The sequence below is a fragment of the Vicugna pacos genome, unplaced genomic scaffold (assembly GCF_048564905.1).
Source record: "Vicugna pacos unplaced genomic scaffold, VicPac4 scaffold_19, whole genome shotgun sequence".
NCBI classification, from domain to species: Eukaryota; Metazoa; Chordata; class Mammalia; order Artiodactyla; family Camelidae; genus Vicugna; species Vicugna pacos.
This window is the reverse complement of record NW_027328740.1, coordinates 72,451,314-72,475,230: the sequence shown is the minus strand read 5'-3', so window position 1 is coordinate 72,475,230 and position 23,917 is coordinate 72,451,314. Positions and strand designations below refer to the sequence as shown.

The 23,917-nt window shown below is 36.2% G+C and overlaps 1 protein-coding gene across 1 annotated transcript in view; it reads right to left on the bottom strand.

Annotated features, from left to right (window-relative positions):
* LOC140693523 (uncharacterized) overlaps positions 1 to 23,917 on the bottom strand; it is a 127,851-nt gene that overhangs the window by 63,943 nt on the left and 39,991 nt on the right. The gene's annotated exons all lie outside the window — the stretch shown is intronic.

Genomic DNA, 23,917 nt, shown 5'->3' with positions numbered 1-23,917 from the left:
AGATACATTTAACAAAAATTTACAAGATTTGTACATTGAACTTTTTGAAGTATCACCAGAATAAATTTTAAAAGATCTACATATATGGAAGACATCCCATTTTCATGGAATGATTGACAATATTATTAAAAATGTTAAGAATCCTCAAAGTGAACTATATATTCAGTGGAATCCCTATCAAAATTCCAGCTGACTTCTATGCAAAATTGAAAAACTGATCCCAAAATTCACATGGACGTGCAAGGGGCCCAGGACAGCAAAAACAACCTTGAAAAAGAAGAGTAAAGTTGGAGGACTCACTTTAAAGTGTACTAAAATGCTATAGTACTAAGTCAGTATGATACTGGCATAAGTTTGGATAAATAAGTCTAAGAGACACAATAAAAACCCACGGGGAAAAACTTACATTTACAGACACTTTTCCACTAGGGGGCCAAAAACACTCCATTGAAAGAATAGTCTATTCAACTAATGGTTCAGGGACAGCTGGGTATCTGCAGGCAAAAGAATCAATCTGGAATCTGAACACCCATATTTTATATAACAAATAAAATTAATTGAAAATAGATCACAGACAGAAATGTAAAAATTAAACCTATAAACTTTCTAAAAGAAGACACAGTATAAATCTTTGTGGGCCTAGGATAGGCTTTGGTTTCCTAGATACAAAACCAAGAGCACAAGTGATAGAAGGAAAAAGCAGATAAACTGGACTTCATCAAAACTAAAACCTTTTTCTTACAAAGGACATCATCAAGAAAGTGAAATGACAGGGGAAAAGGGTATCTCAAGTCAGAGAGTGCGTGCTTTGCAAAAAAATAAAATAAATCTTTACATCAAACTACCTCCCTTGTAAAGAAATTGTTTTAATGTTTAAAAAAATATAGTTAAAGGACAATGTGCAGAATAGAAGAAAAATTTTGCAAAGCATGTATCTAATAAGAGAGTAGTATCCAGGATATATAACGAATGCTTACAACTGAACAATACAAAAAAATACACCCAATTTTTAAATTTACCACGAATTTAAATAGATATACAAATGGCCAATAATCATATGAAAAGATGCTCAGCATCACTAGGGAAGTCAAAAACAAAATGAGATCTCATTTTACACCCACTAGGATGGTTATAACCAAAACATGGACAATAACAAATGTCGTTCAGGAGGCAGAGAAACCTCATATGCCGCCAGGGGAAAGGAACAATGTTGCAGCTTCTTTGGAGAAGTCTGGTATTTCCTCAAAAGCTTAGAGTTATATGTCTCAGCAATTCCACTCCTACATATAGAGTCATCTCTCAATATCCTTGGGGGGTTGGTTTCAGGAACCCCACACCCTGGATACCATAATCCAAGGATGTTCGAGTCCCTTTACAATCAACCATCTGGATTCATGTAGTGGAAACTACAGATATGGCGGGGCAAATGTACAGCCAACAGAATGAAAACATATTCTCATAAAAAATTTCACATCAATATTCATAGCAGTATCATTCAGAGTAGCCAAAAGTTACTAACAATATCCATCCATCAATGAACGGATAAACAAAATTACCAAGAATAGGCCCACAAACTTTTGGTCATTGAAACTTTGACAAAGGAGGTGAGAACATACAATGGAGTAAAGACAGCCTCTTCAGCAAATGGTGTAGGGAAAACTTAACAGCTGCATGTAAATCATTGAAGTTAGACTACTCCCTCACAGAATATACAAAAATGAATACAAAATGTGTTAAAGACTTAAACATGTAGACAAGACACTATAAACCTCTTAGAAGCAACCATAGGCAAAACATCTGACATACATCTCAGCAATGTTTTCCTAGAGCAGTCTACTCAAGCAATAGAAAAACAACCAAAAATATACAAGAGGGATCTAATTAAACTTACAAACATTTGCACAGCTATGGAAACAGTAAGCAAAACAAAAAGACAACCAACCTATGGAATGGGAGAAAATATTTACAATAAATGAAACTGCTAGGGGCTTAATTCCCAGAATATGTAAACAGCTTTTACACTTAATAAGAAAGAAAAACAAACAATTCAATTCAAAAATTGGCAGAAGTCCTAAAGAAACATTTCTCCAATGAAGACGTACAAACGGCCAGTAGCCACATAAAAAATATTCAATATCATTATCAGAGAAATGCAAATCAAAACTGCAATCAAGTATCACCTCTCACCAGTCAGAATAGCCATCATTCAGAAGTTCACTGACAATAAATAATGGAAAGTCTGCGGAGAATTGGGAACACACCTACACTGTGGTGGGGATACAGTTTGGTGGAGCCATTGTGGAAAAGTGTATAGATGTTCCTCTAAAGACATAAAATTGACCTCCCAGATGACCCAGCAATCCCACTCCTGGGCATATATCCAGAAGGAACCCTAATTGAAAAAGACACCTACACCCCAATGTACACAGCAGCACTATTTACAATATCAAGACATGGAAGCAACTGAAATGTCCACTGAGAGATGACTGGATAAAGAGGTTGTAGCATATTTGTCCAATAGACTACTATTCAGCCATAAAATAATAATAAAATAATGACATTGGCAGCAACATCAATGGACCTGGAGAATGTCATTCTAAGTGAAGTAAGCCAGAAAGAGAAAGGAAAATACCACATGAGATTGCTCACATGTGGACTCTAAAAAAAAAAATAGAAAGAAACAAAAAAATAAACTTATCTACAGAACAGAAACAGACACAGAGACATAGAAACCAAACTATGGTTACCAGTGGGGAGAGGGTGTGGGAAGGAATAAACTGGGAGTTCAAGATTTGCAGATACTGAGTATGTAAAGAATAAACAGCAAGTTTATACTGTATAGCACAGGAGAATATATTTAATATCTTATAGTAACTTATGTTTAAAAAGAGGATGAAAATGAATACAGGTAGGTTCCTATTTAGCTGAAGTGTTGTGCTGTACACAAGAAACTAACACAAAATTATAAACTAACAAGACTTCAATGAAAATATTTTTAAATAGACCAAAAATGATAACAAAGGAAAAGGATATTATCAAGCAAAAAGAATAAAGTACTGATTCAGGCTACAATTATGGATGAACCTTGAAACTTTATGCTAAAATAAGCCAGACACAGAAAGCCAAATAGTGCCCTTTAAAGTGAACTGTATCTAAGCGTTTATTGTACTACTCCTGTAAATTTTCCAGAGGTTTGAAATCTATCAATATCAAAATAAAATGTATTATGCATTAAAAACTTAAAACGCTTCCTCACAGGAGGGCTTTAATTATTAAATGCAGAAACGCATATAAAGCTCTTGGAAAAACAATTTGCACGTCCACACACAGTCACTGCTGTCACTGCCACTCAGAGGGTGGTGACAGCGCTGATGAGAGCTGCCTCCACTCGCTCCCCTGCAGAAAGGAGTGAAGGCCTGAGCTCTGACAGGCAGGGTGAGCGTGAACCTGAGTCATACACAGCCACGTTCCAGACTCTGCGTTACCCAACTTTCTTATACAAACTGCAACATGTAATGTAAACACGCTAGAGGGATGTATCTTACAACACAGGGAATACAGACAATGTTTTACAGTAACTATAAATGGAGCATCTATTGTACACCTGAAACTAATATCATATTTTAAATCAGCTATATTTTTATGAAAAATTAAAAAATATTTTTAAAATGCTATCACTTTAATATTCAATTCGGTTTTTAAGTTACTACTAAACAGCTCAGAATGTATAAAAGCATTTAATTGTGCTGTTTGCTTACATATTTATTTACATTCAGCCTCTTGCTAAAAGAGAATTTAAACAATTCTGTTAAACACAGCTTAACAACCATAACAACAAAAGGCAAAACGGAGAGTGAAGAGAAAATGGAGATTCAATACTTAAATGAAACCAGGGGGAAGTAAACTCATAAAAATGGATTCCATGAAGTCAGGGCAAGTGTTAAGGCTGACTAGAAATTCAGCTGTAGGATTCTTGGCAGCGAAACCAAAAAGAAAAGATGATGGGGCGGGTGGTAGAGCGTGTGCTTAGCGTGCACGGGGTCCTGGGTTGAAGCCCCAGGGCTTCCACTAACAGGTAAATACATCTAATTAACTGCCCCCCTAAAAGATCACCAAAGAAAAGAAAAAGAGAAATTTCTTTCCCAAAGAACCCTGATATTAAATTTGGATTAAATATTAAAAAAAAGAAAAAAAGAAAAATTCAAAAGATAAGTGACACTGAAGGAAAACCACAGCTGGCCTAACAAGCTAAGTCACAAATCAAAGTGTGACAAGTGTCGGTTTCCTGATCTAAGTTTTGCTGGGCTACCTGGTAAATCTGAAGTTTAGTGTCAGTTTACTGGGCTAATAAGCTAACCCGAAAATCCAAGGTCAACAGTTGTCAGTAACGTGATCTGTTCCAAATTGATAAGCTTCAGTGTACTGATTCCTTGCTTTTTGTTGTTTGAGCCTTATTGGGTATTAGCCCCATACTTGTAATTAACCCTATAAAACCTCATGTGCACGTCTTGGAGGTGCTCAGAGCTTTGGAAAAGAAACCCCTCTGAGCCCGCCAGCGTAATAAATCTCAGTACTCCAACCCTCTGTGTGATTCTTATTTCTTGGCTGGCCTTTTGTTTCCATAACAACACAAGCGATAATGCCCGTGAGATAAATCTGGGGAGGCTGCTGGTAAGTCGCCATGTCTCACGTGGGAAAATCTGAAACATCCTTCTCACCACTCAGAGTCATCATAAGCCCACACCACACCTCCTGCCGTTAAATGCAGGAGCACGGTTAGGGCCCGGCCTTTGCTGTCTTTGTGTCATCACAGTGATACAGGATGGAAGGGGGAAGAGCACAGCCATTCAAGGAAGGCCGCAGCAATTGACATCAAAATGGTGAAGGATTCAACCCCCAATAGGCCTTGAGGCTCAGGATGAAGAGATTTAACTTCTAGCAGATCTTGAGATTCAGTAAACATCCATTGTAATAGTAACCTGGTGAATAACATGCCCCAGGCACCATGGCAGTCCCAATGATAGCCACAAAAGGTCAAAGGGTGGGAAATGGCCAACTCCCTGGGAATCCTAGCCCCTTGCCCTAAGGCTGGTCCTTTTACTTATTAGCATATGAAACCACCAAGCCCAAGAAAACAAGCAACACAGCGCCACCTCGCGGTCACCACTCTCTGTCCCTCTTTGGAGAAGACAGACCTTCTGTCTGTGGGGTGTGTACCTACTTCTAATCTGTGCATGAAACCCCCACACCTCGTGACGTTTCTCTTGCATTTCAATGTATCTGTCTGAATATATATACCTTTACTCAACACTGGCTTGCTCTTGAATTCTTTACTGCATGAAGTCAAAGAACAAAATCTGGTGGGGCACATCCCAGGGGCTCAACGAAAGCCTGGGACACAGCCCTTCTCATGCCCAACGTTTTTTATTCTTGTATCAACAGGACTGGGCTGTGAAGTGACGTCTGAGGCCCCAGCTAAGGGACAGAACCAGCTTCCAGGGTTCCAATTTGCGGGCAGCCTCTCCCCCAGCTTGGGCCTTGGGGTCTGCCCGGTTCTCTGTGTTTCTCTGTTGTGCTGACTCCCCAGCCATACAGCGTACTCCTAGGCCTGTCCCCACAAAACCCTTCTCTCCAAAATACAAGCACATCATGTCACAATCCTCTTGTTCAACCAGGAAATGTTCAGCCCACTTTTTTCCTCCCCAATAAATTACCCAACTGTCCTCCCTCCCATCACATCACTTCTTTCTTTGTGAGAACTCTGCACTCGCCACACCCCATCATGAACACAGGTGTCTTGCTGGCTGTGACCGAGATGTTTCTTTCTCACACAGCAAGCGTCCTTTCACTTTCCCCTTGTTACCTTAAAAAAGCCTTTCCTGAGTCACCCACCCCTCTGATTATGAACTCACAATGTGCTGAAGTTGCAGTCACTATGTGCATACATCCCAGTTTTGGCTAGGTTTCCATCACAAGATCTTCATTAAGGAGCTGCATCAAGAAGTTATACAGGGTATTCTTACATCAGAGTGGAGGAACCTGCAAAAAATTTAAACGGCTTTGAAGAGAGTGTTAACCAGGGACAGAGATGTCGCGGGTCCTAGTCAAAAGTGTCATGAGGAAAAATGTTCTCCCAAGGCTCAGAGTGGCTTCTGAACACAGAATCCTCAGGGAGGAGGTGACAGGCAGTGATTAGGGTGGGTGATACAGGTTACGCTCCCCCAGCTGGGGAAGAATAGGTTTTTTTCTTGTTTTCCAAACAATTTCTTACTATCTTTTTCTCTTATTGCCACATACCATTTCCTACGAATTAAGCATATCAATGTCAGTCACTTGGGCCACTTGGGAGAAGCTACACGATGCCATTCACAGGGATGGGGCATGACAGCCACACCAGTCTAGGTTGAAAGACCAGTGGGGGTATTTGCAAGGTAATCACGGGCATGCAACAAACTCCCCAGCTTCAATGACCTCATCTCAAAGCTGGGGTCAATAAAACTACCAAGCAAATTGCGTGAAGATTATGGCCAATGTTTACTAGGTAAGTGCCCGTGAAAGCTGCCGCTTAATGGGGAATGAGTACGATCAATGAGGCCCTGTCTACCTGCCCACATGCGCCCTGCCTTCCTGCCTTGCTGCAACAGCAGAACTTGTTTAGCTGAGATGAACACCCCCAGAGCAGCCCAGACGGGAAAGCTCCCAGCTCTGCACGGCGAGACGTGTTCCTTTCCTTCTCAGAGCTGATCACAGTTTGCTGTCGTCTGTTTTTATGTTTATCCCTTTTGTAACTCCCTCTCCTCTGGAGTTTTTGCTCAAGCAGCACAGGGCCAGGTGTGTCTTGGGTCCTGCCGGATATTCTGGGCAGGGAAACAGCCAACTCCATATCTGGCTCTGGTGCTGAACGGAGAGAGCAGAAGGCCCAGGGGCCCATGCTGAACTGAGGCCCCTGCACCCAAAATTATGGTCTGACCTTGGGCAAATTACACAGTCTTCTTTACCCTGAGATTCCTCATCTGTCCATGAAAATAACTGCCCATGTCACACAGAGTTACAAGTATTAAAGGAAATCAACAAATTCACAACCTAGCCAAGGGGCTACAAGTGCATCCTCAACAGACAAATGCTGCCTTTACGGCTCTGACGCACGCTAAGCGGGGCGGCCCCACACAGTGAACACTGCTAAGTGCCAGGGTGTTAAATGCTTCATGTGTGCTATAATACTCTTTAGATCTTACAACAATCCCAGGAAGAAATGAATATTATCATGCCCATTTCACAGATTCACCAACAGGTTGAGAGTATGCATTCTATTCCAAGGTCCTATGGTGAAGAAATGGCAATTTAAACCGGAATCTGGGCCCAGGCCTTGGCTCCATCTCTCTCCCATCCACCTGACCACTTGCCTATGAATTCCACCTGTCCAATATAAAAGTTTGCAGCCGGCCATCTCTTAAAAGCAATGTGTGCCACCGTTTGTCAATGTTGTTTAATTACCATAAACTGTTCTCAGAAACCACTACAGTAAAGAAAGTTGGACTTAAGGAATTCTGCATTGCGTTCTCCTGCAATGTGCAGGATCCCTTTCCTACACCTCCAAATCCAAGTGTATGCTTCCTCCGTGTTTATGTTTGCACACGGCTTATTAAAGCAGAAGGTATCTGCAGTAATTCCATCTCGGTTGCTTTCCAAGTTTGCAGATTATCCATATTCGGTCTGTGAACGAAAATACTACAATGTGAATGAGAATACTGCAACCATGTCAGTAAACAAAGAATACTGATACCAAGTCATTAAAGGCTTCCGCCACTCCCCGGCGAGGACAGGCCTGCAGGCCAGCCACTGCAGCAACTCACAATGGTGCCCTCTGAGCAGACTCAGAATAAGAAAGGACAGGATACTGGCCCGTGATAGCTAGGTGCTTGTCTAAAAAATGAATACAGTGAGTCCTAATATTTGCTTCCTCCCATTCATACAAAATCACTAAATTCTTGAACTTGAGATACCTGGCTTTCTTTAGATAACAAGTAATCTTTTATTGTTCCAACAACCTGGTCTTTGTTGTAAAGCTCCTATATATCCTAGCTCTTCCTCAACCTCTTGGGAGCAGTCCCTCAGAGAGTTCTGAGAGACGGTCATCCTGGCTCGAGTCCTCCCGCCAAATGAAACATAACTCTTAACTTTTAGGCTGCACGTTTATTTCAGTCAACAGTTTTGGACACCATGAAGCACCACAGCAGATTTCTCTCCACCTGAACTCTCCAAGTAACCAGAGCCTTGGTACCAGCAGTGGCCCTTTGTGCTCATCCGCCTCCTCGGGGGGTCCAGATGAATTTGGCTGAGTCTCTCCTGGTTCTCAGATCTCACATATTGGTTGATGATCCTAAGTTTTATCTGGCGGTGTATCCAGGTACGTGGCCCTCCAGTTGAAAGAAACTGAGGTGAATTACCCACCCAGTGGAGACATCCCGAGTGGGTCCAAGTTGAAGGACACTGGGTTCAGGACTGAGTGGTTAGGTAAGAGGCTGGTCTAATGTTTTCCTCAATTTGGTTACCTCCATTGAATTTTTCAGGATAAAAGTAAAACTCTTATGAGGAAACTTTCAACTCCAAATTTTGGACCATCCTCCTGGCTGGTAACAGCATTCTCGGGTGACAGGGAATCTTCCAGGAGTGGTAGACACAAAGACTTCATGCCACAGAGTTGTCCCTGTGGGAAATCTTACTAGCAAATTTATTCTGAGAACCCGACCTTACAATGGGGAATAGAACTTTCAAAAAAAAAAAAAGAACAGAAAAGAAAAGAAAAAGAAATGACAGATTGCCAGTCTCCAAGTAAAACCCCAGCCAGATTTATGTACATACAAAACTTACAACATTAATCGGGAATAAGAAAAAAAAAAACTCACTCTGGAAATAACCAGGCCTGATAAAAACATTTTTTGGCATTCTGAACTTATAAAAACAAAATCCCCTTTAGTGGGAACTTGGATTTCTCTTCCTGTGTCCTTGAAATGTAAACGTTTTATCTTTCTCTGGATGTTTTAAGTGTGTGCATGTAAGTATATATATGTTTAGTTTAGTTTTTAAAGGAAACCTTGGACTCTGCCATACAAAAGGTTCAAGTATTGTGTACATACGGTGGCCACGCAAATAAATTGGGATTCTAAGCAATTCTTTGATTGTACCAATTTTCAGATATTTTGCCATCTTAAACTTTGTTGCATCAGCCTGGACCACAAAGGCTTTAAGCTTTTGGAGAGTAAACCTTTGAATTTTATTTAGGCAACACCCCGACTCTCATGTGGAAGGGCCTCTTCATCTTATTGGTTTAAAATCACTATATATATATATATATATATATATATATATATATATATATATATTTATTTATTTATATATATATAAATTGATGGCCATATGATGGATTTTTTAATTTGGAAAAACTTTTTAATTGGTGAAAGTTTAAAGAGATCTCATTATAAACGGCTGTTTTATTGGTACCTATTAAAATAAAGTTTAAATGCAGAAAAATATATCTAATGGTTAACCTAAGAACTCAGATATAAAAATATAACTGGTTTGAAAAGCTACATTTTTGTTTTTCCTTTCTGATAAATGTTTCTAGAGATGCTAATAAAAACTTAGTATAATTAATGTTAATTAGGTTGAATAACTGGAAAAAGGATTGTAAAAATGTCAAAAAAACAGATAAGTGGCTTATCCCAAAAGGATAAATATTTTTATATGGTTATTTTGAATGAGATAAATAAAATGGACATTTTTGGATTTACATACAGGGTTTTGATACTACACTACGTAAAGTTAAAAAAAAAGGGCCAAAGAGTTCACCTACTCCCCCCCAACATTAAAGTTCAAACAAGTCCGTTTTATTTACCACAGTTTAAAATATATTTATATGTAGACTGAAATACTTGATCAAGGATTGGGACAACAGACCAATTAATGAAATTAAAAATCGAGAAGGGCCTAAGCTCTTTGGCTGAAACTTGGGCATCCTAGAGACTTCTATAAAATTATATACAATGTACACCCACAAAAAAAAGGTTTCTGTCACTCCTTCTAGAAATAAGAATTATTGATTAAACTTAATAAATATAAAAATTAAAGGTATAAGATTTAATAAAATTGAGAGAAAAGTTTGTGAAATTGGTATATTTAGATGGTCTTTATATAAACCTTTTGCTTATGTTGTGGGATAGATATGTTTCAGTGGAAAAACGCTTCCCCTTCTTGGTATTATAAGGCTGGGCACATGTCTATCCCTCTGAAAATATTAATTGAACAAATTAAAGGAAACCAATATAGTTACTTGAGACGTCCAATATAACGTAAATCTAAAAAGTAATTTGAGTAGCTAAAAAAAAAAATATAGGTTTACCCTGGGTTTAACTTATAACTCAAGGAAAAGAGACCTTAATAAATGTCTTATGCAAGCTTTGGAAGACAAAATAAAGAAAACCTTAGTTTTAAAACATGGAATTCTTTGTTTACAGCTCTTCTCACTGATACAAAAATGCCAATTAAGGAGATAAAATTGGGTCTGGGTGACAGAGCATTTATCTGGGGACCTGGAAGAGAGTGTCTTTGTCTTGCAGATCAGAAATATAAATACAACAAACAGTGACCTAGGACTGAGCCTAATTAGCTCAACGAAATAAAACTTGAGGCCATGAAATTTTTGGCATTTTAGAACTCAGAACTCTGACGGGTCCTTCAGACTTTGTGAGGAAATTTTAATTATCTGTTTCATAAATAGTAAGCCTTAGTGATTTGAGCAAGCAAATTCAGCTTACTCCAACTATTATTATAAATATAAGTAAGTTTTAAAGTGAAGCTATGAGATCTCTAGCTTTTGTCTGTTTATAAGCCTGCATACAGATTATAGAAGTGAGATATTTCTACTGCTAAAAAAAAAAAATTTCGAAGTCAAAGAGCTCTGCTTAATTGATGTAAAAATATAAGAGCTTAAAAATTAAGTATTTTTAAAATAAAAACTTAACAAATTGACTTTCAGTGTCATGTGAATTGGAAAATATTCAATATTAAGGTAATATTTGATATTGTTTAGTTTAAGTATGTTCTAATAAATATAGACATCTTTAAAATCATCCATCTTAACTATAATAGCTTTACTGTACCTAGGTTTAATGAAAGTCAAATAAGATCCTGTTATATCTGTTGCAGATTTGTCAAAAAAAAAAATAACAGTAATGTGCTGTGGTAAAATTTTAAGTAAATTAAATGCAAATGAGATGAGAGCTTTGGGTAAATATTTAAAATATATTTTTAAAATGTATGCTTAAAATAATCTCTAAATGTTTGATATCTTTAAATTCTAGAGTTGTGCTAAATTAAGTTAAATGACAAGATTTTATTAAATATCTATGCCATTTTCAGATAAAATAAGATTGAAAGATGAATTACTTAACATTTAACTTCCTCTTACAGTGAAACTAAAGGTGTTTAGAAATATTAATAAATGGTTGGTGTCACACAGAAATAGTCTCTATTAGTAAGGGAATGATCTCAGTATCCTAGGAAAGTAATATAAATGCGTAAAGGAAGATGTAAGAATGGAATAATACTTTGTTAATGAAAAATAGTGACTTTCCCCTGAAGCTGGTTACCTCTGAATGGAAGACAAAATAAGGGACACACTAATATAAGTATAGAAAGCTGTGGAAGGCTTGTGGAAAAGGAACCCTGAGGAAAGTTTTGTACGTGGTCAGAATTGGCTAAGTTTAGAATCAAATTGGGCAACGTAAATGAATCTTAGAAGTTAGCTGGAACAAGATTAGATTTGGTTTTCTCTCTGTTAAGAGGAAAAAATTTTCTTAAAATATTAATCCACCTTCAGTAACAGATTGTAAAACTTCTTATACCACTTAGCTGATCTGTTCTGCCTTTACATTTGACATATTTTCTTGTTAATGAATTAGTACTACATTACAGTGATCTATATGTTTATCTGATCAAGTGTTCTGAAATCTTTCAAAAAGCTCCCCAAATATAAAATTCTAATTAATTAAATAAAAATTAATTTAATTAATTAAAATTCTTTTAATCTCCAGTTAAGTTTGGGATGCTACAGAAGGCCCCTGAAACATCCCAAAGAGAGATTTTTAACTATAAAGTTTCATTTGGCATTTTAAATAACATGGAATTGTCAAATGAATCATAAAACTTCTAAGGTTATATTGAATGAGAAATATTATTAATATAGGTATTGTAGAAATTATATGGACTCCCTAAAATTCTGGTTTATCTGAAATGTTACCAGTGATAATTATGGGTATAGTGAACAGGTTTCTTTATTGATTATAGTGTAACGGTGTTTAACCATGCTTTTAAATCTTTTGTCATTTATAGACAGTTAATTGTTTTCTTCTGATGGTTTTGCAAAATGCTTTCTCTTCAAGGAGATTTACTGATTTCTAATAAATTTCAAACTACAGCACTGAACTAAACTGGGTAAGACATTTTAAAGTTCTAATGAAAACTCTCATTAAAAGAATTAGTTACATGGGACTGATTAACCAGCTGAATATGGTTATAATTTTTGATATTGTTTGAAATACTACTGCCTTTTAACCTGTTTCCCAGACATAAAGAATCTCTTCTCCTTAAGCTAGTTATGGTTCACAGCAATTTGATAAATTATAACTATGTATACAGACTTGGAACAGTTATCTTTTCTCTCTATCTGATCCCTCAAAAGACTAAAAATACTTAGGTCCCCAGTGGCTCTATCAGACAAATTAGGGAGATCATCTCCTAAGAGATATAGGAGTATAAAGGTATTTTAAGGATTTTAAAGAGAAAAGAATTTACCTAAATCTGTAAGGCAAAAATCCATGAAAAGCCTTGACGTGGCTTTCTTGGCCTTAGAAAACCTTATTAACATTCTACCCTGAGACTCCGTATTAAAACTTCCAACACAGTCAATTTAAAAAGCCTATATGATCAAATAATCAGATTTAATTTGTAAAGAAATTAATCTTGATTTGGCTATATTTGAGAAAACTGAGGGTAACTTTAGAGAGAAAAAAATTATATTTTAGTCGATATTAAATTCTAGTTTTGTTAATTGAGGTCCATATTTACTAAGACACTTCCCAGATCATTCCTTGCTGTTATGTCACACTGCTGTACAGTTTAATTGAATTATGAAAAGAATACTCTAGGTTTGATTCTGAAGCTCAGTAATCTATCCTTGGGTAAAATTCCAATGCCCCATGACCTGCAGCCAGGGGATTATACATACTGCAACAGGCATGACTTAAAGAACTGTCTCCAACCTGAATGGAAAGACCCTTTTTCAGATACTCTTAACTAGACCATACACACCAAAGCTGAAGGAAACGGAGTCTCGGATTCATTTCCTATCTGAAACAGCCCCTGCAGTGCACTGGCTTATAGAGCGCTGCTCACCTTAAAACAATGCCCAAATGGAGAAAAAGCTTCCATACCAGGATGAGAAGAAGACGACATCTGAGCTAGACTGCTGACCCAAGACACCGGACCAGGACTGTATACCAATTACTTTGATAATTTCTCCAACCTTTGATTATGAACTACTCCAATTGTTAAGTTTATGATAAATTACCTATGTCTAGTACTTCTGTGTTACCTTGGTGGGTTTCCCTAATACAAGGCTCTAACTAGGTAGCCCTCAGAAACATTATTCTAAAAAGAAATTATAGTTCTCTTTAGGCCACTGTTGATCTTACAAGGTGGGAGATTTCAACTGGCCAATTAATACCTGCTCTGACCCTGACCATAAATATGAACTTTCTCATAGGATCAAACTCAGAAACACAAGCAAAATTTTAACCCAAAAATACAACTTCTCGACTATTAAATTCTTACTCGTGACTTTATTAACGTTACTAGCTGTATTACTTATATCCTGTCTATTTTATAAAATTGTTGTCTATTACATTTCCCAATGTGTAACTAGGCCCACAAGATTGATGATGGCTAAACATCTTGAAGAAACAGATAAAATTTATAACCCTGAATAAAATAAATATAATAGTGTGATTCTAGGTATGGGAATGAGCAAAGAAGGTTAAACACTTCCTGGATCATAATAGAGTAGTAAGACAGGTGATCCAGAGAACTTTTAGTATCAACAGGGCCTGATAAAAAAAACTAACACCTTGAATGGCAACTCAGAAGATTCTTCACCTGAACTAGGAATGAGCCATCCTAGCAATGTGGGACAAAATTGGTCATGAAATTTCTCTCAAAATATTGGTCGAATTTAGGACCAAGGGGGAACACTGTGAATGAAAATACTACAATGTGCATGAAAATACTGCAACCATGACAGTAAACAAAGAATGCTGAATCCGAGTCATCAGCGGCTGCTGCCAAACCCCAGCGAGTACATGCCTACAGCCCGGCCTCTCAGCCACTCACAGTGGTGCCCTCTGAGCAGACTCAGAGTAAGAAAGGACAGGATACTGGCCCTAGATAGCCAGGGGCTTGCCAAAGGAATGAATTCAATGACCCAAATGTTTGCTTCCCACCATACATAGAAAAGCAGTAAATACTTGAACTTGAGATATCTGGTTTTCTTTAGATAACAAGCAATATTTTATTGTTCCAATTACCTGATCTTTGTTGTAAAGATTCTATTTATCCTAGCTCCTCCCCTACCTCTTGGGAGCAGTCCCTCAGAGTGATCTGAGAGGCTGTCATCCCGGCTCGAGTCCTCCCGCCAAATGAAACATAACTCTTAACTTTTAGGCTGCACGTTTATTTCAGTCAACAGTTTTGGACACCATGAAGCACCACAGCAGATTTCTCTCCACCTGAACTCTCCAAGTAACCAGAGCCTTGGTACCAGCAGTGGCCCTTTGTGCTCATCCGCCTCCTCGGGGGGTCCAGATGAATTTGGCTGAGTCTCTCCTGGTTCTCAGATCTCACATATTGGTTGATGATCCTAAGTTTTATCTGGCGGTGTATCCAGGTACGTGGCCCTCCAGTTGAAAGAAACTGAGGTGAATTACCCACCCAGTGGAGACATCCCGAGTGGGTCCAAGTTGAAAGACACTGGGTTCAGGACTGAGTGGTTAGGTAAGAGGCTGGTCTAATGTTTTCCTCAATTTGGTTACCTCCATTGAATTTTTCAGGATAAAAGTAAAACTCTTATGAGGAAACTTTCAACTCCAAATTTTGGACCATCCTCCTGGCTGGTAACAGCATTCTCGGGTGACAGGGAATCTTCCAGGAGTGGTAGACACAAAGACTTCATGCCACAGAGTTGTCCCTGTGGGAAATCTTACTAGCAAATTTATTCTGAGAACCCGACCTTACAATGGGGAATAGAACTTTCAAAAAAAAAATAAAGAACAGAAAAGAAAAGAAAAAGAAATGACAGATTGCCAGTCTCCAAGTAAAACCCCAGCCAGATTTATGTACATACAAAACTTACAACATTAATCGGGAATAAGAAAAAAAAAAACTCACTCTGGAAATAACCAGGCCTGATAAAAACATTTTTTGGCATTCTGAACTTATAAAAACAAAATCCCCTTTAGTGGGAACTTGGATTTCTCTTCCTGTGTCCTTGAAATGTAAACGTTTTATCTTTCTCTGGATGTTTTAAGTGTGTGCATGTAAGTATATATATGTTTAGTTTAGTTTTTAAAGGAAACCTTGGACTCTGCCATACAAAAGGTTCAAGTATTGTGTACATACGGTGGCCACGCAAATAAATTGGGATTCTAAGCAATTCTTTGATTGTACCAATTTTCAGACATTTTGCCATCTTAAACTTTGTTGCATCAGCCTGGACCACGAAGGCTTTAAGCTTTTGGAGAGTAAACCTTTGAATTTTATTTAGGCAACACCCCGACTCTCATGTGGAAGGGCCTCTTCATCTTATTGGTTTAAAATCACTATATATATATATATATATATATATATATATATATATTTATTTATATATATATAAATTGATGGCCATATGATGGATTTTTTAATTTGGAAAAACTTTTTAATTGGTGAAAGTTTAAAGAGATCTCATTATAAACGGCTGTTTTATTGGTACCTATTAAAATAAAGTTTAAATGCAGAAAAATATATCTAATGGTTAACCTAAGAACTCAGATATAAAAATATAACTGGTTTGAAAAGCTACATTTTTGTTTTTCCTTTCTGATAAATGTTTCTAGAGATGCTAATAAAAACTTAGTATAATTAATGTTAATTAGGTTGAATAACTGGAAAAAGGATTGTAAAAATGTCAAAAAAACAGATAAGTGGCTTATCCCAAAAGGATAAATATTTTTATATGGTTATTTTGAATGAGATAAATAAAATGGACATTTTTGGATTTACATACAGGGTTTTGATACTACACTACGTAAAGTTAAAAAAAAAGGGCCAAAGAGTTCACCTACTCCCCCCCAACATTAAAGTTCAAACAAGTCCGTTTTATTTACCACAGTTTAAAATATATTTATATGTAGACTGAAATACTTGATCAAGGATTGGGACAACAGACCAATTAATGAAATTAAAAATCGAGAAGGGCCTAAGCTCTTTGGCTGAAACTTGGGCATCCTAGAGACTTCTATAAAATTATATACAATGTACACCCACAAAAAAAAGGTTTCTGTCACTCCTTCTAGAAATAAGAATTATTGATTAAACTTAATAAATATAAAAATTAAAGGTATAAGATTTAATAAAATTGAGAGAAAAGTTTGTGAAATTGGTATATTTAGATGGTCTTTATATAAACCTTTTGCTTATGTTGTGGGATAGATATGTTTCAGTGGAAAAACGCTTCCCCTTCTTGGTATTATAAGGCTGGGCACATGTCTATCCCTCTGAAAATATTAATTGAACAAATTAAAGGAAACCAATATAGTTACTTGAGACGTCCAATATAACGTAAATCTAAAAAGTAATTTGAGTAGCTAAAAAAAAAAATATAGGTTTACCCTGGGTTTAACTTATAACTCAAGGAAAAGAGACCTTAATAAATGTCTTATGCAAGCTTTGGAAGACAAAATAAAGAAAACCTTAGTTTTAAAACATGGAATTCTTTGTTTACAGCTCTTCTCACTGATACAAAAATGCCAATTAAGGAGATAAAATTGGGTCTGGGTGACAGAGCATTTATCTGGGGACCTGGAAGAGAGTGTCTTTGTCTTGCAGATCAGAAATATAAATACAACAAACAGTGACCTAGGACTGAGCCTAATTAGCTCAACGAAATAAAACTTGAGGCCATGAAATTTTTGGCATTTTAGAACTCAGAACTCTGACGGGTCCTTCAGACTTTGTGAGGAAATTTTAATTATCTGTTTCATAAATAGTAAGCCTTAGTGATTTGAGCAAGCAAATTCAGCTTACTCCAACTATTATTATAAATATAAGTAAGTTTTAAAGTGAAGCTATGAGATCTCTAGCTTTTGTCTGTTTATAAGCCTGCATACAGATTATAGAAGTGAGATATTTCTACTGCTAAAAAAAAAAAATTTCGAAGTCAAAGAGCTCTGCTTAATTGATGTAAAAATATAAGAGCTTAAAAATTAAGTATTTTTAAAATAAAAACTTAACAAATTGACTTTCAGTGTCATGTGAATTGGAAAATATTCAATATTAAGGTAATATTTGATATTGTTTAGTTTAAGTATGTTCTAATAAATATAGACATCTTTAAAATCATCCATCTTAACTATAATAGCTTTACTGTACCTAGGTTTAATGAAAGTCAAATAAGATCCTGTTATATCTGTTGCAGATTTGTCAAAAAAAAAATAACAGTAATGTGCTGTGGTAAAATTTTAAGTAAATTAAATGCAAATGAGATGAGAGCTTTGGGTAAATATTTAAAATATATTTTTAAAATGTATGCTTAAAATAATCTCTAAATGTTTGATATCTTTAAATTCTAGAGTTGTGCTAAATTAAGTTAAATGACAAGATTTTATTAAATATCTATGCCATTTTCAGATAAAATAAGATTGAAAGATGAATTACTTAACATTTAACTTCCTCTTACAGTGAAACTAAAGGTGTTTAGAAATATTAATAAATGGTTGGTGTCACACAGAAATAGTCTCTATTAGTAAGGGAATGATCTCAGTATCCTAGGAAAGTAATATAAATGCGTAAAGGAAGATGTAAGAATGGAATAATACTTTGTTAATGAAAAATAGTGACTTTCTCCTGAAGCTGGTTACCTCTGAATGGAAGACAAAATAAGGGACACACTAATATAAGTATAGAAAGCTGTGGAAGGCTTGTGGAAAAGGAACCCTGAGGAAAGTTTTGTACGTGGTCAGAATTGGCTAAGTTTAGAATCAAATTGGGCAACGTAAATGAATCTTAGAAGTTAGCTGGAACAAGATTAGATTTGGTTTTCTCTCTGTTAAGAGGAAAAAATTTTCTTAAAATATTAATCCACCTTCAGTAACAGATTGTAAAACTTCTTATACCACTTAGCTGATCTGTTCTGCCTTTACATTTGACATATTTTCTTGTTAATGAATTAGTACTACATTACAGTGATCTATATGTTTATCTGATCAAGTGTTCTGAAATCTTTCAAAAAGCTCCCCAAATATAAAATTCTAATTAATTAAATAAAAATTAATTTAATTAATTAAAATTCTTTTAATCTCCAGTTAAGTTTGGGATGCTACAGAAGGCCCCTGAAACATCCCAAAGAGAGATTTTTAACTATAAAGTTTCATTTGGCATTTTAAATAACATGGAATTGTCAAATGAATCATAAAACTTCTAAGGTTATATTGAATGAGAAATATTATTAATATAGGTATTGTAGAAATTATATGGACTCCCTAAAATTCTGGTTTATCTGAAATGTTACCAGTGATAATTATGGGTATAGTGAACAGGTTTCTTTATTGATTATAGTGTAACGGTGTTTAACCATGCTTTTAAATCTTTTGTCATTTATAGACAGTTAATTGTTTTCTTCTGATGGTTTTGCAAAATGCTTTCTCTTCAAGGAGATTTACTGATTTCTAATAAATTTCAAACTACAGCACTGAACTAAACTGGGTAAGACATTTTAAAGTTCTAATGAAAACTCTCATTAAAAGAATTAGTTACATGGGACTGATTAACCAGCTGAATATGGTTATAATTTTTGATATTGTTTGAAATACTACTGCCTTTTAACCTGTTTCCCAGACATAAAGAATCTCTTCTCCTTAAGCTAGTTATGGTTCACAGCAATTTGATAAATTATAACTATGTATACAGACTTGGAACAGTTATCTTTTCTCTCTATCTGATCCCTCAAAAGACTAAAAATACTTAGGTCCCCAGTGGCTCTATCAGACAAATTAGGGAGATCATCTCCTAAGAGATATAGGAGTATAAAGGTATTTTAAGGATTTTAAAGAGAAAAGAATTTACCTAAATCTGTAAGGCAAAAATCCATGAAAAGCCTTGACGTGGCTTTCTTGGCCTTAGAAAACCTTATTAACATTCTACCCTGAGACTCCGTATTAAAACTTCCAACACAGTCAATTTAAAAAGCCTATATGATCAAATAATCAGATTTAATTTGTAAAGAAATTAATCTTGATTTGGCTATATTTGAGAAAACTGAGGGTAACTTTAGAGAGAAAAAAATTATATTTTAGTCGATATTAAATTCTAGTTTTGTTAATTGAGGTCCATATTTACTAAGACACTTCCCAGATCATTCCTTGCTGTTATGTCACACTGCTGTACAGTTTAATTGAATTATGAAAAGAATACTCTAGGTTTGATTCTGAAGCTCAGTAATCTATCCTTGGGTAAAATTCCAATGCCCCATGACCTGCAGCCAGGGGATTATACATACTGCAACAGGCATGACTTAAAGAACTGTCTCCAACCTGAATGGAAAGACCCTTTTTCAGATACTCTTAACTAGACCATACACACCAAAGCTGAAGGAAACGGAGTCTCGGATTCATTTCCTATCTGAAACAGCCCCTGCAGTGCACTGGCCTATAGAGCGCTGCTCACCTTAAAACAATGCCCAAATGGAGAAAAAGCTTCCATACCAGGATGAGAAGAAGACGACATCTGAGCTAGACTGCTGACCCAAGACACCGGACCAGGACTGTATACCAATTACTTTGATAATTTCTCCAACCTTTGATTATGAACTACTCCAATTGTTAAGTTTATGATAAATTACCTATGTCTAGTACTTCTGTGTTACCTTGGTGGGTTTCCCTAATACAAGGCTCTAACTAGGTAGCCCTCAGAAACATTATTCTAAAAAGAAATTATAGTTCTCTTTAGGCCACTGTTGATCTTACAAGGTGGGAGATTTCAACTGGCCAATTAATACCTGCTCTGACCCTGACCATAAATATGAACTTTCTCATAGGATCAAACTCAGAAACACAAGCAAAATTTTAACCCAAAAATACAACTTCTCGACTATTAAATTCTTACTCGTGACTTTATTAACGTTACTAGCTGTATTACTTATATCCTGTCTATTTTATAAAATTGTTGTCTATTACATTTCCCAATGTGTAACTAGGCCCACAAGATTGATGATGGCTAAACATCTTGAAGAAACAGATAAAATTTATAACCCTGAATAAAATAAATATAATAGTGTGATTCTAGGTATGGGAATGAGCAAAGAAGGTTAAACACTTCCTGGATCATAATAGAGTAGTAAGACAGGTGATCCAGAGAACTTTTAGTATCAACAGGGCCTGATAAAAAAAACTAACACCTTGAATGGCAACTCAGAAGATTCTTCACCTGAACTAGGAATGAGCCATCCTAGCAATGTGGGACAAAATTGGTCATGAAATTTCTCTCAAAATATTGGTCGAATTTAGGACCAAGGGGGAACACTGTGAATGAAAATACTACAATGTGCATGAAAATACTGCAACCATGACAGTAAACAAAGAATGCTGAATCCGAGTCATCAGCGGCTGCTGCCAAACCCCAGCGAGTACATGCCTACAGCCCGGCCTCTCAGCCACTCACAGTGGTGCCCTCTGAGCAGACTCAGAGTAAGAAAGGACAGGATACTGGCCCTAGATAGCCAGGGGCTTGCCAAAGGAATGAATTCAATGACCCAAATGTTTGCTTCCCACCATACATAGAAAAGCAGTAAATACTTGAACTTGAGATATCTGGTTTTCTTTAGATAACAAGCAATATTTTATTGTTCCAATTACCTGATCTTTGTTGTAAAGATTCTATTTATCCTAGCTCCTCCCCTACCTCTTGGGAGCAGTCCCTCAGAGTGATCTGAGAGGCTGTCATCCCGGCTCGAGTCCTCCCGCCAAATGAAACATAACTCTTAACTTTTAGGCTGCACGTTTATTTCAGTCAACAGTTTTGGACACCATGAAGCACCACAGCAGATTTCTCTCCACCTGAACTCTCCAAGTAACCAGAGCCTTGGTACCAGCAGTGGCCCTTTGTGCTCATCCGCCTCCTCGGGGGGTCCAGATGAATTTGGCTGAGTCTCTCCTGGTTCTCAGATCTCACATATTGGTTGATGATCCTAAGTTTTATCTGGCGGTGTATCCAGGTACGTGGCCCTCCAGTTGAAAGAAACTGAGGTGAATTACCCACCCAGTGGAGACATCCCGAGTGGGTCCAAGTTGAAAGACACTGGGTTCAGGACTGAGTGGTTAGGTAAGAGGCTGGTCTAATGTTTTCCTCAATTTGGTTACCTCCATTGAATTTTTCAGGATAAAAGTAAAACTCTTATGAGGAAACTTTCAACTCCAAATTTTGGACCATCCTCCTGGCTGGTAACAGCATTCTCGGGTGACAGGGAATCTTCCAGGAGTGGTAGACACAAAGACTTCATGCCACAGAGTTGTCCCTGTGGGAAATCTTACTAGCAAATTTATTCTGAGAACCCGACCTTACAATGGGGAATAGAACTTTCAAAAAAAATATAAAGAACAGAAAAGAAAAGAAAAAGAAATGACAGATTGCCAGTCTCCAAGTAAAACCCCAGCCAGATTTATGTACATACAAAACTTACAACATTAATCGGGAATAAGAAAAAAAAAAACTCACTCTGGAAATAACCAGGCCTGATAAAAACATTTTTTGGCATTCTGAACTTATAAAAACAAAATCCCCTTTAGTGGGAACTTGGATTTCTCTTCCTGTGTCCTTGAAATGTAAACGTTTTATCTTTCTCTGGATGTTTTAAGTGTGTGCATGTAAGTATATATATGTTTAGTTTAGTTTTTAAAGGAAACCTTGGACTCTGCCATACAAAAGGTTCAAGTATTGTGTACATACGGTGGCCACGCAAATAAATTGGGATTCTAAGCAATTCTTTGATTGTACCAATTTTCAGACATTTTGCCATCTTAAACTTTGTTGCATCAGCCTGGACCACGAAGGCTTTAAGCTTTTGGAGAGTAAACCTTTGAATTTTATTTAGGCAACACCCCGACTCTCATGTGGAAGGGCCTCTTCATCTTATTGGTTTAAAATCACTATATATATATATATATATATATATATATATTTATTTATATATATATAAATTGATGGCCATATGATGGATTTTTTAATTTGGAAAAACTTTTTAATTGGTGAAAGTTTAAAGAGATCTCATTATAAACGGCTGTTTTATTGGTACCTATTAAAATAAAGTTTAAATGCAGAAAAATATATCTAATGGTTAACCTAAGAACTCAGATATAAAAATATAACTGGTTTGAAAAGCTACATTTTTGTTTTTCCTTTCTGATAAATGTTTCTAGAGATGCTAATAAAAACTTAGTATAATTAATGTTAATTAGGTTGAATAACTGGAAAAAGGATTGTAAAAATGTCAAAAAAACAGATAAGTGGCTTATCCCAAAAGGATAAATATTTTTATATGGTTATTTTGAATGAGGTAAATAAAATGGACATTTTTGGATTTACATACAGGGTTTTGATACTACACTACGTAAAGTTAAAAAAAAGGGCCAAAGAGTTCACCTACTCCCCCCCAACATTAAAGTTCAAACAAGTCCGTTTTATTTACCACAGTTTAAAATATATTTATATGTAGACTGAAATACTTGATCAAGGATTGGGACAACAGACCAATTAATGAAATTAAAAATCGAGAAGGGCCTAAGCTCTTTGGCTGAAACTTGGGCATCCTAGAGACTTCTATAAAATTATATACAATGTACACCCACAAAAAAAAGGTTTCTGTCACTCCTTCTAGAAATAAGAATTATTGATTAAACTTAATAAATATAAAAATTAAAGGTATAAGATTTAATAAAATTGAGAGAAAAGTTTGTGAAATTGGTATATTTAGATGGTCTTTATATAAACCTTTTGCTTATGTTGTGGGATAGATATGTTTCAGTGGAAAAACGCTTCCCCTTCTTGGTATTATAAGGCTGGGCACATGTCTATCCCTCTGAAAATATTAATTGAACAAATTAAAGGAAACCAATATAGTTACTTGAGACGTCCAATATAACGTAAATCTAAAAAGTAATTTGAGTAGCTAAAAAAAAAAATATAGGTTTACCCTGGGTTTAACTTATAACTCAAGGAAAAGAGACCTTAATAAATGTCTTATGCAAGCTTTGGAAGACAAAATAAAGAAAACCTTAGTTTTAAAACATGGAATTCTTTGTTTACAGCTCTTCTCACTGATACAAAAATGCCAATTAAGGAGATAAAATTGGGTCTGGGTGACAGAGCATTTATCTGGGGACCTGGAAGAGAGTGTCTTTGTCTTGCAGATCAGAAATATAAATACAACAAACAGTGACCTAGGACTGAGCCTAATTAGCTCAACGAAATAAAACTTGAGGCCATGAAATTTTTGGCATTTTAGAACTCAGAACTCTGACGGGTCCTTCAGACTTTGTGAGGAAATTTTAATTATCTG